Source organism: Somniosus microcephalus, chromosome 13 (genome assembly GCF_052327205.1).
Source record: "Somniosus microcephalus isolate GS21.2 chromosome 13, FLI_Smic_1.0, whole genome shotgun sequence".
Lineage (NCBI taxonomy): Eukaryota > Metazoa > Chordata > Chondrichthyes > Squaliformes > Somniosidae > Somniosus > Somniosus microcephalus.
The window spans coordinates 32197661-32216028 of record NC_140999.1 but is presented as its reverse complement, the minus strand read 5'-3'; the positions used below and the strand labels follow the sequence as shown (position 1 = coordinate 32216028).

Genomic DNA, 18368 nt, shown 5'->3' with positions numbered 1-18368 from the left:
CTCCTTCCCCCCTTTCTCTCTCCTTCCCCCTCTCTCTCCTTACCCCCTCTCTCTCCTTCCCCTCTCTCTTTTTCTCTTTCTCTCTCCTTCCCCCTCTCTCTCTCTCCTTCCCCCTCTCTCTCTCTCTCTCCTTCCCCTCTCTCTCTCTCTCTCCTTCCCCCTCTCTCTCTCCTTCCCCCTCTTTCTCTCTCTCCTTCCCCCTCTTTCTCTCTCTCCTTCCCCCTCTCTCTCTCTCTCCTTCCCCCTCTCTCTCTCTCCTTCCCCCTCTCTCTCTCGCTCCTTCCCCCTCTCTCTCTCTCTCTCCTTCCCCCTCTCTCCTTCCCTCCTCTCTCTCTCTCTCTCCTTCCCCCTCTTTCTCTCTCTCCTTCCCCCTCTCTCTCTCCTTCCCCCTCTCTCCTTCCCCCCTCTCTCTCCTTCCCCCTCTCTCTCTCCTTCCTCCTCTCTCTCTCCTTCCCCCTCTCTCTCTCCTTACCCCCTCTCTCTCTCCTTCCCCCTTTCTCTCTCTCTCCTTCCCCCTCTCTCCCTCCCTCTCTCTCTCTTTCTCCTTCCCACACAGACAGACAAACTCATTTATATATATATAAAAATTATTTGTTCTTTTTTCATAACAGCATGCCCTCAAAAAATCGTAACAGACTTGGACGCAGCATTAACAAAAAACTAAGTTAAAGAACCACCTCCTGGGTGCTTAGGAAGAGTTCTTCAATCCCAACAGTTTCTTAAACAGTTTTATAAACATGGCAGTGGTTTCTTCATTTCCCTCGGCAACGCAGGGTACTCCAGCTAGTATCTGATAGAAGGTGCTTGAATTCAGAAACATTAAGTGGTAAGATTCCATCAGCTGATGTGGTTGTGTCCTATTCTATGGAAGCAATTTTGTTTTAGAAAGTTTGCAAGCGCCTTTCAAAACTTCAGCCCGTCCCAAAGTGCTTCACAACCAGTGAAGTACTTCTGAAGTGTAGTCACTGTTGTAATGTAGGAAACGCAGCAGCCAATTTGTGCACAGCAAGCTCCCACAAACAGCAATGAGATAATGACCAAATCTGCTTTGGTGATGTTAGTTGAGGTACTCACCTATGTGATGCTGTATTACAGAATCAATTTCAGAAATTATTTGCTCTCATAACCTGAATGGTAAATGACCAGAAACTATTTTCTTGCATTCGTACTTTCACTATTCCTAAATCATGGAATATTAATTTTAAAAAGCATATCACCATATGCCAATGGGTTAATAACACTTAATTTTAGTTTAATACATATAGTAATAACCATAATTATTTTTGATTGTGCAATGCACTTGGAAAAACTGCTGTGAAATTTTAAACTGTTTCCATATATAGCAGCATGCCATCAGGTTGCCCTGCAGTTCCTGCTCCATGAGCAGGTGGTGGAACAACACACTCCCTAGGAATCTCATTGTGAAGTTTCCAAATTATTGTGTATTGCAGTGTGTCTTTTATTGGCCCACATATATTTATTGAAGCATATATTGCCTTCTTGGAACCTTGTTACAAGGTCATTCAGGAATAAAAGCATTGCCTCAGAGTGAACAAGTCCTTCTGCAATAGGCATGTCTTGTGATTACCATCCCATATTCAATCCTCAAAATTATTTCATTGTATGTTCTGATTGTTCAATGCTTAATCAAGTAAATGCCTCTGGTTTCTTTTCCTTATAGAGAACAAGCACCCTCTGCCGTGCCTTGTATCCATGTATTTGATAAATATCCTCTTATGTGCACTGTATGATGCCAGTACACAGTGTGAGCAATATAAATTTTGGGTCACCGATAATCCCTATGAAAGAATGAAATCTAAGCTAAGCCATTAACTGATGAGTGTCTGAGGTTAAGATCTATTTCAAAAGTGAACAGCATAACGCCTGAAAATGTTATGGGATCAGGAAATGGCCAATGCGTTAAATAGATTCTTTACATCAACGCTTCCGATGGTTCATCGAGACGAGACAGTGAGTACCAAGCTATACAGACCAGGGTTCCCTCAGATTTGCTTCCTGGTCTGTGTTGAGCAAGCTGATTTGAGTCAGGTTGGTAGTAAGACCCTATGTTTGCCCATGGGTTAGGTAGAGAAAAATCACTCCGGGTTTCTGCTTTGCAGCATTATCTGGTTATAACTGATGGAAATGTGCACGCAAGGACAGAATTAGATGTGGCTGAGGTGTGCTCCGTAGTCAAGTGGTCTGTCCACACTCACTGTGAACTCAAATGAGGAATTGGAGTATAACCAGCACCAATAGGACCATCTCATCACGAGGTCCATGCCTTCAAGAGAAGAGGAGAGTGGAGAATATTGGTGGAAATTTTTTCAGGTGAGTCCTCACAAATGAACACTGGGCAAATTCCAAGCCCAGTCATTTTGGTGTAGGAATTTTAAATTCAAAATAGACATGAGTAAAAAAATGTATTATGAAGAAACTTGTAAAATGCAGTCCCGATGCAGTGGTGTTACCACTGTTCTCTTTGGTTGCTGCAAGTATCCATGCTGAACATTCACTATAATGTGAAGTCATCTCATTATAATAAACAGTTGGCACTTCTGGCACACACCACCTGAGGCATTGGGAGCTCCAGATGGTCAGAGGTCAGACTATCTGGTGCCAGACGCTCTTAAATGGGCTGGGGTCAGGTACCTGTCGCTGCTGAGCTAGGCTCAGTCCACTGACGCTATAATTTTTTCACTATAATAACAGTTATGAAAGTGACATTTTAAAATATTTTTAGGGGATCCCCATGCTGTTGCTCAGAGCCAGAAGATATTGGGTGTAATTTTAATTTATCGCTGGGCGAGAAACGTGAGGTAACTAATCAGCTGCCTGGTGATAAAAGTTAAAATTACCATAGGGTTGTTGATACCATATAAGCTGGGCCTGTATGTTTATACCACATCAGAACTACTGCATTATAGTAACTCAATAACCCAAATTTTATTTTTATTCACTATTGTTCTGGAGGTTTTACTGGCACTTTGGGGATTGGATTTTATGACTGTATATTATTCTGTGAAAACTATACAAGTGGCCTGCTATCCTTTATCAGTTTTAAAGCTCACAATACACAGCAAGATTGTATGGAAGAGTTAAATATTTGGGCCTAGAAATTCAGTGGTGTTAGCGCCCACTTAGCGCCTAAAGAGGTCTTTTGCGCCGGCGCTGTTGGTAGCCTGGAATTCAGTGTAGCGCAAATGGTGGCATTAGCCGGTAGCGCTGCGCCGGCACCGATGACGTCATCGGTGTGCGTAGCGCCCCGGTTCCAACACGATGCCAGCCCGACGCCCAAATTCAGTTGCCGCCGCCTCTCCCGTAGCGGGCGCAAAGAGCGTTTGTCAAACAGGGCCTTGCAGCTCCGAGAGGCCGGGGCGTAAAGGTGGAGGTGCGGCCGGCCGCTTTCCCGGCGGCCGCTTGGCCGCACCTTCCTCCCCGGACTCCCACACCACCCCCCCCGCGGCATTGGTCTCTGACCCCCGCGAGCCCGGCACTTCTCCGTGGTGCCGGGCTCATTTGCCGGGGGAATCCAGCGGCGATCTCACGGCTGCATGCAGCTCCTCCTTAAGAGAAGGAGGAGGCCTGCAGTACCCCAGCCTGCCGCACCGCATTGGGTGGCGCTGCGGCAGATGGACGCCTGAAATTGACTTTCAGCGCCCCAAGCGGAGGCGGCCAAACCCTGCAATAGCACCCGCCTCCGTCTTGGGGCGCTGCAACTGAATTTCAGGCGGGCGCTACGGGAATCCGGGCGTGCGCTAACTTTCGGGTGCTAAAGACCTGGCGCGGCGATAGCGAATTTCTAGGCCTTGATGTTTAGCTACGCTGGGGAGTGATCCTGTATTTTGGTAGCACTTTGAAACGGCCCTGGGAATTGGGACGTAGTTGGAGATGGTCCTGGGTAATGAAAGAACTGGGGTGGAGATGCTGGAGCTCGGCAGCACGCAGGATGGGGCTGTTGGGTTTTTGTAGCATTGGCGGGATCCTTCGGTCAGATTTCACTGTGGACAGGGAATCTGGGGCTTGACAGAATCATGGAGAGTGAATCTGGGATTTGACAAGGGGCGGCGGGGGTGGGGGGCTGGACATAGGGTTTAGCTCTCTGCCAGGAGTGAGGGGAGGGAAGGGCATGTGCCTGACAACACTGAGGCAGAGGGCCAAAGGTCTGGCAGCACTGGTGTGTAACTTTCTCAGAGATCTTTTTCTCATAATTATTAAATAGATTCTGTTCTTTAACATTATACATATCCTTTACTCATAATACCAAATATCCAATAATGCTAGTAATTGTACTGATATTTTTCTAAAAAAATTATACGGCCTGAATAATTTAATACTTTTATTTGCCTGGTTGATTTAATTAAACACAAGTTTATTTTATTTGCTTGATTTACCAGTTGACTCAGAAAATAAGCTTACAAAATTGTGCCAGGGCTGTAAGGAGCATCCCTTTTGTCAACCTATACTAACATTTAATAGTAATGTTTGACTAAACACAGACACTCTCTACACTCTGAATACCGAAAGGGGCAAGCTGGAACATTTGAGAATTGCTGTTTACTCAAAGGCTGCTCTATATTATTTCACAGAATGCCCAAAATAGACAGGGAGTAAGACGGCACGAGTTCAATTCTGTGTGGAATTAAGTGAGAGAAACGATCAAGATGAAAAGCCAATGAAGATTGGCAAACAATTAAGAAAGCATATATGTATTATGATATATATGTTTTCCAAAAGATAAATTGTTCAATCTTTTCAGACAATTGACATATGAAAAACATTTCATCTAATGTGTGGCCTAAATTAATAAAAAACAAATGCGCTATATATTTGAGCTGTTGATGTATTTATTACAATTTTAAAGAACAATACTGTGGGACGAGTTTTACCTGCGATTTATTCCAAATCATTCTGCACAGTTGTGTGCAACTTGCTTGTTTCTATCTAGTTGAGGCCTCTATCCTGCATCTCATACCTGCTAATATTGATGGTATTCTGAATTCAACTCCTGCCTGTTTGGACAGGATTTTATTGTTGTGAGATGCCAGTCTACAAAAGATCATTGAAATCTGCTTTGTAGTCTGCATGGTGCTTTGCAGACCTGCCATGCAAAGCTCTGTGCAGGCCTGTCACACAAAACTGCACACTGCATGGAGGATTATCATTCCATGGGTGAAATTGTGTTGCAATATATATTCGTAATTGCATCAGCGCATTCATATAATTTTTTTCTCATGGGTTTACATCTTTGTTAAAATAGTGGAGGGAAGAATTTTATACATAGCTGTTAACACATTCCTTGCTAACATAACAAGGTTTTGAATCAATTGAGCCTTTCAGACCTGACAAAGCCCTCTAAACAGGAGTGCCTCGGTTTGAGATATCTTGGCCGCGAAATTCGATAACCCCTGAAAACGAGTGTGGGGATCGCGATGCGGGATTAACCCGCGCCCGTTGAATCCGATGCAGGCAGCACGCCAACTACATGCTGCCTGTTCATTTAAATGATTCTGCTGTGCAGCCAGCGCTAACTGTGCTGTTCATTGGCTACACGCATCAGCAGGAGGCCCAAAATTGTGAGAGCTGGCCTGCACCACTTAAAGCTGGCCTGCACTACTTAAAGGGGCAGTGCATTGTGGCTGGAACAGGTGCTGGGAGTCAGGGTTGAAGAGATTTTGACCAGGGAAAGCGTGAAAAATGGCACAACATGGCAGAGAGCAGACTCCAAGAGTTTTAATGCTGCACTGGAGGCCTTGGTGGAGGAGGTGGAGAGGAGGAGAAATGTGCTCTATCCACATGAGGCCCTCTAGACAAACTCTCAAAAGGCAGTGGGAGCAGACAGCCGTGGCGGTCAATGCCTGGAGTCAAGCCGCGAGGACCTGGATGCAGTGCCGCAAAAGTTCAGTGGCCTCACACAAGTGGTCAAGTTCAGTGAATGTATCTTCAAATGCCATATCTCACCAACTGGGCCATCTAGGCCCAGAGCTGCTTGAGGTTGTCCTCCAAGGCCATCTGCAGTCTCTGCCACTGAAAGCCAGCAGCCTTCCACCAGCCATGCTCCATCCACTGGGGTAGCACTGTGTAAGAGCTCTAGGACAGGCAAAGGCACACGGAACACAGGCATGAATGGACTACACAAGGGTGATTAGTTGAAGTTTGTAAGCAATATGACTTGCTTTGATTTATAAATTTGGTTTGGAATGTTGGCTTTTATTTTTGCATTGTGACCAAACGGACGCTGTGATGGTCAGTGACAGAGGGAAGGCAAGGTGTGGGACTTTGGTGAATGTAGAATTGGGCTTGCGGTTACTGATATCGCAGTCAGATGAGTTGTTCATGGACAGCCTGGCCAGAAAGAGGCTGTCCCGGTTGCCTCCTCCCTTTTCCTCCTCCTCCTCCTCCTCCTGTTCCTGCTCCTCAGCTGGTTGCTGTATAGCTGGTGGCAAGGGCTGTGCCCTCATGATAGTGAGGTTGTGCAGCATGCAGCCAATCACCACGAATCTTGACACCCACTCTGCCAAGTACTGCAGGGCACCTGCAGAGCGGTCCAGGAAGCAGAAGTGTTATTTCAGCATGCCAATGGTCTGCTCTATCACATTTTGTGCACCAGCATGGCTTTCGTTGTATGCATGCTGCCCACATGTGCATGGGTTGTGCACCGGAGTCATGAGCTATGTCGACAATGGATAGCTCTTGTCGCCTAGTAGCCATCCTCTGGTTTTTCACGGTGGCTTAAATGCAGATGGCACAGCAGACTACCACAGAATGAAGGCATCATAACAGCTGCCAGGATACCAGGCATTGACCTGCATGATTCGCTGCGTATGGTTGCACACCAGCTGGACACTGAGGGAGTGGAATCCCTTTCGTTTGCGGTACATCTGAGTTGACATGCAGCACCTGCAAAGCGACGTGCATGCAGTCAATGGCACCCTGCGCCACGGGAAAGCCTGCTATCCTGACAAAGCCACATGCTCACTCCGTCTGCTGCTCTCTGGCAAGAGAGAATGAAATGGAGTCAGCTTTCTTGGAATAGAGAGCCTCCGTGACCTCCCTTGCACAACAGTGGATGGCAAACTGTGAAATGTTGCAAATATCTCCAGCTCCAGCCTGGAAGGAGCCCAAGGCATAAAAGTTCATGGCCACGGTCACCTTCACAGCCACTGGCAATGTGATCCTCCCACTGCTCTGAGGTTGCAGTTGTGGCTGCAGTAGGTGGCAGATTTCAGTGAGGACGTCCTTATTGAAGCGCAGGCTCCTCACATACAGTTTCCTCGCTGAGGTTCAGATAGAAGAATTGCTCCCTGAACACCTTGGGCAGATATGGCCTCCTGCTGAGAACCATTCTCCCCCCCTCCTCCTCCCTGTTCTAGCAGCTTGCACTGCACTGGGTCGCTGCCGCTCATTCTCCCAGTCATGCTGTATTCCAAGGGGAATACCTACTACTGCACATGTTTGGGAGCAAATGTTTTGTGCAGAAGCTTTGCACTCAGGAGAAAGTCCTTCAGCACCCTCCGCACCATTCCCTGTAGACTTTAGCAACGTTAAAGAACTCTAGAAAGCATCAAACGTACATTCACAGCAGCAGCCAATAGAAATCAATCAGCAGCTAACTTGTAAGTAGTTGATGATCCCTTTAAATAGCGCTGGTGGGGGTCCTTCCTGCTGCTGAACGCATGTTCAGCTGTGCGAGCTTAAGAGAGCGTTAGCCGGAGCGTTGCGCTCCAAAATGGCAGCGCTGGTGACCAATCAGAGTTACATGCTAATTGACAAAATGATCTGCCTACTCTAAATACTTCCAACGGATGCTCACTGCATGTGCACTAACACCCTCACCAATATGGCATCCGGCGTGACTTGCACCAGAAGTGTGCGCGCGCTGCGGATGCCATTTTGGAACCAAAACAGCACTCGTAGCGCCGAAAAAGCAGGCACTACCGATCTCAATTTTGCGCCCAAGGTTCCTGCAAAGTTTAAGATTTCTCCCTCCCGGCTCCTTGAGGAAGCCTTCGACCTCCCTTCTACCGATCGCAGCCTCTTTTTTTTCATTCATTCATGGGATGTGGACATCACTGGCAAGGCCAGCATTTATTGCCCATCCCGTTGCCCTTGAGAAGGTGGTGGTGAACCGCCTTCTTGAACCGCTGCAGTCCGTGTGGTGAAGGTACTCCCACAGTGCTGTTAGGGAGGGAGATCCAGGATTTTGACCCAGCGATGATGAAGGATTGGCGATATACTTCCAAGTCAGGAAGCCCCTGCTGCGATCAGAGATTCCACCCCCTCCCCCAACACCCACCCAACCTCCGATGGCCTCTCTCCCTCTTCCCAAACCCCTCCCCAAGCCCCAATCTGCAGCCTACCCCCCTCCCTCGATCACGGCTCACCTCCCAATTGCCGGTGACTGCCCCCAAGGGTCTTCGAGGCTGTGGCCTCCTGACACTGGTTTCCCTGCTCGGCAGCTGGCTAGCCTGTCAATTTGGCCAGCTGCCAGGTGGGAAATGGAATTTAAAAAATGATAGAGGTCCTGCCGTTAAATTCGGCAGGACTTCTGCGTTCCTGGCCTCCCCTCCCGCCTCCCCGTAAATATCGGGGCCCAAGTTTAGTCTTCAGGTGAAGCAGGGTTAGGGGGTGGGAAATAATATCGGGGTGTGCAGATGTAATTCAATCGATTTTAAAGTGAAACAGTCTGTTGTTTTCATACAATACTTTGATTTTACATTATTAATGTTTAAACAGAAAAACTTACGGCAATTTGGAAAGCAGAGAAGTGGTTGGTTGAGCAGATGCAAAGTTTGGTGGGCCACAGTGCCAATGTTGGCAGGAGGGAGTAATTACAAGTGTGACAAGTTTACATAGGCAGTTTACACTATAAATGTGGACATAGGAATTTATGATGGTAAAAGTGTGACACAAATATGAGGACTAGAAGTAAGGTTTTGTAGACTGAGATTATAAAAATATTATGAGATTTCCTGTGGTGGTGCTCAGACAATTTGCTGTTTTTAACAGTAGGGGTGTTTATACCATGTCGGATAGTATCAGGGTCACTGATTTTCAGTGACTGAGTCAAATTCCATTTGTATTGTGTGTTATTCTTGCATTTTTCCTGGTTTGTGGGGATGGAATTCCAGAACTGTTCATTATTCTGTGAGCCCTCCACTGCCTCTGTTGTCAGACTGCTTGTCCGACATCCAGCTAACTATTGGGAAGACTGAAGCCATTGTCTTCAGTTCTCGCCACAAACTCCGTATTCCTTGCAACCAATTCTATCACCCTCCCCAGCCACAATCCCAGGCCAAAGCAGGCTGTTCGCAACCGTAGTGTCCTATTTCACCCTGTGCTAAGTTTCCAACCCACATTGTCTCCAGCACAAAGACCGCCTACTTCTATCTCCATAACATTGCCTGCCTCCTCTCCGGCCTTAGCCTATCTGTTGCTTAAACCCATGTTCATGCCTTCATCATTTCCAATGCCCCCTTGGCCTGACTCCCACCCTTTACTCTCCATAAACTTCAGCTCATCCAAAACCTGTGTCCTATCCTGCACCAGGTCCCACTCACCCATCACTCCTATTCTCGTTGACCTATATTGGCTCCCAGCCCCGCAATGCCTCACATTGAAATCCTTGTTTGAATCGCTTCATGGCCTCATCATCAACTGTGGCATCTTGTGCATTCCCATACCCTTCCACCCAATACTGCCTTTGTGAACGTCTTAATTCCACTTGTGGTGGATTCTCAGATTCATTCACACTTGAGATTGGAGTAGTCTCTGATGTTGGTTTTACTCTGTCCCGCTGTGACCTGGCAGTACCAGTGTCCACTGGCACCTTATAAGCCGTGCTGGGTCCTGGAACAGCCTCCTCTACTGCCCTTTGTTCCATCTGAGGCAGTTCCCCCTGCTGCCGGCTGAAAAGCTGATCCACATGCCGACGAACCCCTCGACCATCCCCTAGTAACACGGAGTACGACACAGGTCCTGTAATGTCCTGGATTAGTCCTGGTATCCATTTAGGTCCATAGCCGAAGTTCCGGGTGTACACAGAGTCCCCTATGGCAAAATGGCGAGCTTTAGTATGTTTGTCATGGTACGCTTTTTGGTTTGTTTGTTTTGTCTCAACCTTGCTTTTGAGATCTGGGTGTATCAAGTCTAACGTGCACCGCAACTTTCTCCCCATCATCAACTCAGCTGGAGAAAGCCCCGTGGGGTGTTATACGATAACTAAACAAGGCCCTATTGAGCTTGGTCTCCAGGGTGTCACCCGAGCTCTTCCTCATGAGCTCCTTAAAAGTCTGCACGGCTTGCTCGGCTAACCCATTTGAGGCTGGGTGATATGGAGCCGAGGTGACGTGTGATTCCATTCCTTACCATGAATTCTTTGCTCTCTTCACTAACAAAACACTGTGCATTGTCGGATACAATCATTTCTGGAATACCATGCGTGCTGAAGCTGTTCCTGAGACAATTCAGTGTGGCATCAGTCATTGCAGAGCTCACTGGATAAACGTTGATCCACTTTGAGTGAGCGTCTACCAGCACCAAAAACACTTTGCCCCTAAAAGGTCCCGCATAGTCTATGTGAATTCTCCTGCAGGGTTTGCTGGTCCAATCCCAGGGATGGAGTGGTGCCCCGGCAGGTGCTTTCCTCTGTTCCTGACATATAGTGCATGACTTTACCTTTGACTCAATTTCAGCATCCGAGTTAGGCCACCACAGGTAGCTCCTAGCCAGTCCTTTCATTCTAGTCATTCCTGGGTGCGATTGATGCAACTGTTCCATCAAAGTAGAGCGACCCCGCTCTGGGACTATGATGCGTGCTCCCCATAGCACACATCCATCTTGGACACTGAGCTCGTGCTGTCTCTGTCTGTACGGCGCGAACTCCGGTCCCTCACGGTGATCTGGCCAGCCTTTCAACACATACTCACGGACCCTTGACAGAACGGGGTCCTTGGCTGTCCAGCCCTGGATTTGCGCTGAAGTCATCAGGGGACTGATCTCCTGATCCAGCATCAGGACGTGCTCCTCAGGGGAAGTACTGCGAGGAGATTTTGAGAGGGGCAGGCGGCTGAGAGCTTCAGCGTTCCCGTTTTCCTTGCAGGCTCTGTACGTGATCACATATTCATAGGCTCTTAGTATTACTGCCCATCTCATTATTCTCTGTGATGCCATTTGAGGCACCGCTTTCATCTCCTTCAGTAAGCTAATAAGAGGCTTGTGGTCAGTACTGATTACAAACTTCCTCCCATATATGTACTTATGGAATTTCTTCACTCCAAATATAATGGCTAACCCCTCTTTATCAAGCTGTGAATAGTTCTTTTCCGCAGCTGTGAGCGTGCGTGAAACAAACCCGATGAGCCTTTCCGCTCCATCTGGCATGCAGTGGGCCAACACTGCCCCCACTCCATAGGATGATGCGTCGCAGGACATTATCAGCTCCTTCTTCTCGTTGTAACCTGGCATACGTGAACAGCCCCCTGTGCGTGTTCACCGTGACAAACTTTTTTGATTCTTCATCTAGCAATATCTACTGATATGCATGACTCATGTCCAGTTTGCTGAATCTTTCTCCCCCAGCGAGTGATGTTAACATGTCCTCCATTCTCGGAATGGGGTACTGTTCCAGTGATGATACTCTGTTCACTGTTAACTTATAGTCACCACACACCCTTACGTTACCGTCGGGCTTCAATACAGGGACTATTGGTGCCGCCCAGTCTGAAAATTTCACTGGTTCCAATACTTTGTCCTTTAGCAGGTTTTCATTGCAAAAGGTACCGACCTTGGTTTAAAGAAACGAGGCGTGGCATCACTGGCTACATGAATCTTGGCTGTGGCTCCCCTTAAGGTGCCCAGTTCGTCCTTGAACACTAATTCATGCTTCATCAGCACTTCTTGCAGTGCCTCTGTACTGTCCTCCATTTTATTCATTGCCTGCCAGTCCACACTCAACTCACTGATCCACCCTCGCCCTAACAGGTTTGGCCCTGACCCTGCTACCACTACCACCGTAAGCTCTTTGGTGACTCCTTTGTGTTCCGCTTGTACTTCAGCCGCCCCCAACATGTCCACCTTCTGGCCTGTGTAGGTTTTGAGACTAATGGGGCATGTACCTAGCTCTGGTACTTTTGCTTCCCCCCATAGCTTGGCATACTCAGTCTGCGACATTATGGTTACACTACATCCGGTGTCAATCTCAAACTTTACTTGACCTCCGTTCACTATCAAATACTGAGTGAGAGGGGGTACATTGGGCCTTGAAGTGTCTATACTGTATATAGTGAAAACCGACTCACTAGGCTCTTCCTCCTCTTGTATGTAATTTGCCTGCTTTGTGTACTTCTCCCTCCCCCCTTTAGCATGCTTTGCCCCTTTAGCACTGCTTCTCTCACTCACTGCCCTTTTACAGACTTTCTTTAAGTGCCCTATTTTTCCACAATTGTGGCACTTTGCCTTTGCAAACCTGCAGTCCTTTGCATAATGGCTTGTCCCGCCACATCGGTAGCAATCCCCAACCCCGACTGGTGGACTTTTCGCACCAGCTTCCATCTTGAAAACAGCTCCTCCCACTGGTTTACTCCATTTCTCCTTGCTCATACTGTTTAAGTCTTTAATGTCCTTGTTAGCCGTCTCCATGGCTTGTGCTTTTTTAAGTGCCGTCTCAAACGTTAATCCTTCTTCTGACAGCAACCTTTGCTGTATACTGTCGTCGTTAACTCCGCATACTAGTCTGTCCCTTAACATGACTGTGAGCGTATTTCCAAAATTACAGTCCTGTGCGAGCTTCCGAAGCTCCTCCACATACTCGACGCTTTCTTCCGGCCTCCTAATCCTCGAATTGAATTTCCATCTCTGTACTATTTCACTAGGTTTCAGATTGAAATGATTCTTTAGTAGACTCACCAACTCGTCAAAAGATTTTTCTCCTGGCCGCTCCGGGCTCAACAGATTCCTCATCCGTGTATAGGTTTGCGCTCCCACACAACTCAGTAAAATGGCCCTTTTCTTTTCAGCACTGTCCACCTCGTTTGCCATAAAGAAATGGCTCAGTATTTCACAATACTCCTCCCAAGACTGCGACTTGCTGTCAAAAGGTGCCACGGAGCCTAGCGTTCCTGCCATCCTTGGAGTCCGGTCACTTCAGCCAAAAAATCAAACTCCGTTTCGACTCCCGCGGCCTAGCCTCGTGCTTTTCCGACTAGTTTGCTAACCAACCCGAGCACCTCTTCTGAATACTCCCTAACTATGACTGATCCACCAAAACTTTTCCGTCCTTTATCCTCGTCGCCATATGTGGTATCTTGAGGTGGCCATAGCTGGAGACAGACACAGGTTAACTCTGTAACATGGTTTAATCAACACTTGCACATAAAGCTTCTGCCATGAGGCAGCAAAAACAAAGAGTACAACCAGTACAGATCAGACTTAACTCAGGAGACCAATTGCCACAGCACCACCTGGTGGATCAGGTTACTCATAACCTCCCAGGTTACTACACCCTCCTTCCAATCTGGGCTGTCTCCCAGTGGCAGGAATCACACCGGGAGCCCGCCATTCATATTGGATGAACCCCGGCTCAGGAAATTGGGTCAGGATTAGGGAGGTGTCAGAGTGTCGGGTAGAAGACCCACCCTGCTGGGACATCACAAATGGGATGATAATCCCAACCATGGTCTCTAATTTGGTAACTGATACGGTCACAAACTCTGGCTGGAAGTATTCATGGAAATTTTCTCAAATGACCCCCTGCTGCCAAAAGCCCCGCCCAGTCAAATAAACTTTTATTCGCATTACCAATATTTTGTTAACTAATAAATAAAATAGTTCAAAGAAAATGAAAAAATCACCTTTTTTATTAATTTACTTATGATTTTTCTCCAGGATTGTTCGCAGCAGTGTCCAGGAGATTAATCTTTCATTCCTGGCGACTCCAGGATAATCCTGGAGGGTTGGCAACCCGAGTACTCGTGACATGAGGCTGTTGTTGGAATTGAGGGTGGAGGTGAAGGCAAGAATCTGGTCGATAGACCACTTTTCCCAGTTCAATGTGGTACCCTCTGCTGTGGAAAAATACTGCTTGATACTCTACTAAAAATATGAGTCAAATGCTTGTGGGATTTGGCACAATATGAAATGATTATTTATGGAATCATCATGATCCTTCTTAGGCCGACTCAGTTCCTGGAACAGCCCGGAAAAATGCATTTTAAAAATGTAATTTTGCAGCTGCTGTATTGGCTCAGGGAGAGTTCACGTTGTGGTATGTGCAGCAGAAACTACTAGGATTTCGGTCAGCGATTTAATACTTTGCACACTGTGGATGACCTTATTTGCCCAGCTGAATTCTTGTTCCTGGACATCACTCGTTTTCCAATTCAGAAGACAGTTACTATGGGCGCGAAATTGGGTTACACCCCATTTGGGGATGGTAACCGAGTTAAGGCCGGCGCGGAAGTACTGCCCCAGCTGCTAAATTCGGCTTACCTCCCCGCACAGGAAGTGGAGCGCAATCTCGGGCACTCTACTTCCTGGTGGGGCGGTAACCGAGGCGATGTCGGGGATGGTGGCCAGGACCAAGCCACGGCCCACCGTGGAGGGCCGTCCTGGAGGTCGGCCAATAAAAGAAAATGGCGGCGCGGGTCGCGACCGCATCTTCCCAGTGAGTGGAGGTTGGCCCGGTTCGCGACCCGTGAGACTGATGCTGACATCGCCTGTGGCAGCCTCGCGGGGCGCAGCCAAATTTCTGCCAGCGGCGCAGCGACCCAGGGTGCTACCGGCAGTGGCACACGCTATCAGGTAGCGCTTCAGCAGTGCCCCGCCAAATCTCTCAGGAGGCGCTTCCCTCCCCTCCACCCCCCCCCCCCCAGGCGATAAGCTCTTTGCACCCCGTTAGTGCCCCCAGAGGAGCTAGCGGCAATCACAAAGGAGCTTTAATACTATTTAATGAGATGTGTCGGTAACTTTTTTTTGCTGCAATCTGCAGTTGAGCTGAAAGGTGCGTGTAGTCACCTGACAGTGACTTTCATACTTGGAAGGCAGGCAATTATTCATGAGCAAACATGTTTTGATTGCAAACAATCAGAAACCACTTAACACAGACTGCTCACCTTTGTCCTGAAAACCAACCTTAAGGGAAAAGAGTTAGAAACGTGCAAATGGATTTCTGTCCAGCCTCTAGTTGAAGTTCAGGAACTTGATAAATCCGCTGTAAACCTCGGCCACTCATTTACATAGTCCCACTCCACACAAAATACCTGCCCGCGCTAGTTTCCTCCATTTATGCCAGAAGTGCACTGGCGTTTACTGTTTACATCCATCCAGTCTGGAAAAACATTCATTGACCACTGCTGTCTGTTTTTTGTTCTTTAACCAACTTCCTATCTATATTGTCTCACTCCCTTTAATGCTGTGTGCCTTAATCTGATCATCAAGCCACCTGTGTGGCACCTTATCAAATATTTTCATCCACATACATAATATCCACTGCATTTCTGTTATCCATACATTATTATTTCTTCAAAGAACTCCTTTAAATTTGTCAAATATGACTTTTCCTCAGTTTCAGCTTCTGAATAGATATCCTCCTTCCAGGATTGGAAGTAAATCCGTATCTTCCAGTTTGATCAGCAATACCATTAACTGTCCCCTGTCGCTGATTTTTCAGAAAAAAACTCCTGTGCATTTCATCCATTTCAAACTTTTCTTCTGTCAGTGAGATTGTGATGTTTTTATTCTTGACATTCACCTGACATCCTCTGAATGGCCGGTAGTGTTTGATGTATCTCTAGGCTATTCGATTGTTTCTATGACTTGCAGTTTGGTCTATATCTGTACAGATTGCAGCTATCGAATTCAGTTTATCACTTCGAATCATGTTCCTTTTTAGTTTTACATAGAATATACAGCACAGAAAACAAGCCATTCAGCCCGACCAGTGCATGCCACCGTTTATGTTCCACTTGAGCCTCCTCCCGTCTTTCCTCATCTAACTCTATCAGCGTAACCCTCTATTCCCTTCTCCCTCATATGCTTGTCCAGCCTCCCCTTAAATGCATCTATAATTTCGCCCCAGCCACTCCCTGTGGTAGCAAGTTCCACATTCTCACCACTCTCTGGGTAAAGAAGTTTCTTCTGAATTCCCTGTTTGATTTCTTGGTGACTATCTTATATTGATGGTCTCTAGTTTTGCTCTTCCCACAAGTTGAAACTCTCTCTCTCTGTCTACTCTATCAAAAGCTTTCATAATTTTAAAGACCTCTATTAGGTCACCCCTCAGCCTTCTCTTTTCAAGAGAAAAGAGACCCAGCCTGTTCATCCTTTCCTGATGGGTATAATTTCGCATTTCTGGTATTACCCTTGTAAATCCTTTTTGCACCCTCTCCAGTGCCTCTATATCCTTTTTATAATGTGGCGACCAGGACTGTATACAGTACTCCAAGTGTAGTCTAACTAAGGTTCGATTTAAGTTTAGCATAACTTCTCTACTTTTCAATTCTTTCCCTCTAGAAATAAACCCTAGTGCTTGGTTTGCTTTTTTTATGGCCTAATCGCTACTTTTAGTGATCTGTGTATTTGTACTCCCAGATCTCTCTGCTCCTCTACCCCATTTAGATTCTTATTTTCCAAGTAACATATGACCTCCTTATTTTTCTTACCAAAATGTAATACCTCACACTTATGCGTTGAAATTCATTTGCCAATTATATGCCCATTCTGCAAGTTTATTAATGTCTTCTTGTAATTTGTTGCAGTCTTCCTCAGTATTGACTGTTAAATCTCAAGAGTTTAATAACCTTGCTTGTATAACAATTAAAAGAGTACGCAGGAGACAGAGTTCAGTTCACAGCCATCACTTTCCAGAATCTTCTCAACACAATGCACTCTATTTCCCATAGTTCATTGCACATCACAACTACGGTAAGCTATGTGGGACAATTCAAATACAACATTCAAAATACACAACATCTCCTCCCCTCTTACATTAGATGTCCCAATAGAACCACAAAATTTTAAAAACACAATAACCTGGGAGTGAGGGTAGACTTCCTCCAACCATGGCTATACCCATGGGGATTATTCTGCCCAGATAAAGGTAAGCCTCTGAATTATAAGTTCAAACGTATAGGGGCCCGCCGCTCTCTGGTAGGATACCGGCGGTCAACCTGGCTCTCCAGTTCATTGTCTGTCACAGGTGATGTCAACACAGGTGTAGGCAGCTGAGGTGCCTGTATACAGGTCTCCCTTGCTGATGAGATAGAGGCTGAAGCGGCTGTTTCCTCAGAAGGTGAGCCTCTCGGTGTAGAAGGCGGTTGACCCACAGCGTCACCCAATGGCAGATAAACTGCTGTTGGTGGTTCAGTGGGTGTTGCTGCACTTCGTAGAAGCTGATCGGTGTGTCTCTTCCAGACAATGTCCTTGGGTGTCTGTACAGTGTAGGATACTGGACCAGTCTGTGCAATGACAGTAGCAGGAACCCACTTAGGTCCACCACTGTAGTTCCATGCCAACACATGTTCACCTGGACTGAAGACTCTGTCTTTGGAGCGTTGTTCACGTCGCTTGATCTGCTTGTCCTGCTGATACTGTACCACGTCTTTCACCTTTGGCGGTTTCAGCAGGTCGAAGTTGGTTCGTAGCTCTCTTTTGAGCAGTAGAGTGGCAGGTGATGCTTTTGTGGTCGCATGTGGTGTGTTCCTGTAACTCAACAGGAAACGATTCAGGCACTGATGAAGCATTCCCTGGCCTTGCGATGCCTTTAGAGAGTGTTTCATGGTCTGAACAAACCTCTCAGCTAGACCATTGGTCGCAGGGTGGTATGGTGCAGCCCTGATATGTTGTACACCATTCACCTGCAGGAATGTAGCCATTTCTTGTGACACCCACTGTGGACCGTTGTCTGAGACAAGTTGCATCAGAGATCCAAATCGGCTGAACACCTCACCTAACTTCTCGATGGTCTTCTCAGCGGTGGTGGACCTCATTATAACAACCTCTGGCCACTTACTGTGCGCGTCAACAGCCACCAGGAACATTCTCTCCTCGAATGGACCTGCAAAGTCTACATGAATGCGGTGCCATGCTTCCTCCGGAAAGTCCCAGGGATGAAGAGGTGCAAGCTGTGGCACATTACGAACTCTCTGACATGAGGAACAGGTTTTAGCTTTGTCCTCAATCTGTCCATCCATACCCGGCCACCAGAAGTAGCTCCTCGCTATTTCTTTCATACGAACCATTCCGCAGTGTCCGGAGTGTAGTTGCTGTAACACTGGTTTCTGTAGCGATGGTGGAATAACCACTCTCCTCCCCCACAGCAAACATCCAGACTGCACCGACAGTTCATTTCTCCTTAAGAGATATGGTTTCAG

The 18368-nt window shown here is 47.0% G+C and overlaps 1 long non-coding RNA gene across 1 annotated transcript; it reads left to right on the top strand.

Moving 5' to 3' along the window:
* Positions 1-521: 521 nt before the first annotated feature.
* Positions 522-4827, top strand: LOC147108189 (uncharacterized). Its single transcript, XR_015080547.1, has 2 exons — positions 522-2331; positions 4590-4827. It is a non-coding gene; the product is annotated as an uncharacterized LOC147108189 (long non-coding RNA).
* Positions 4828-18368: the final 13541 nt, after the last annotated feature.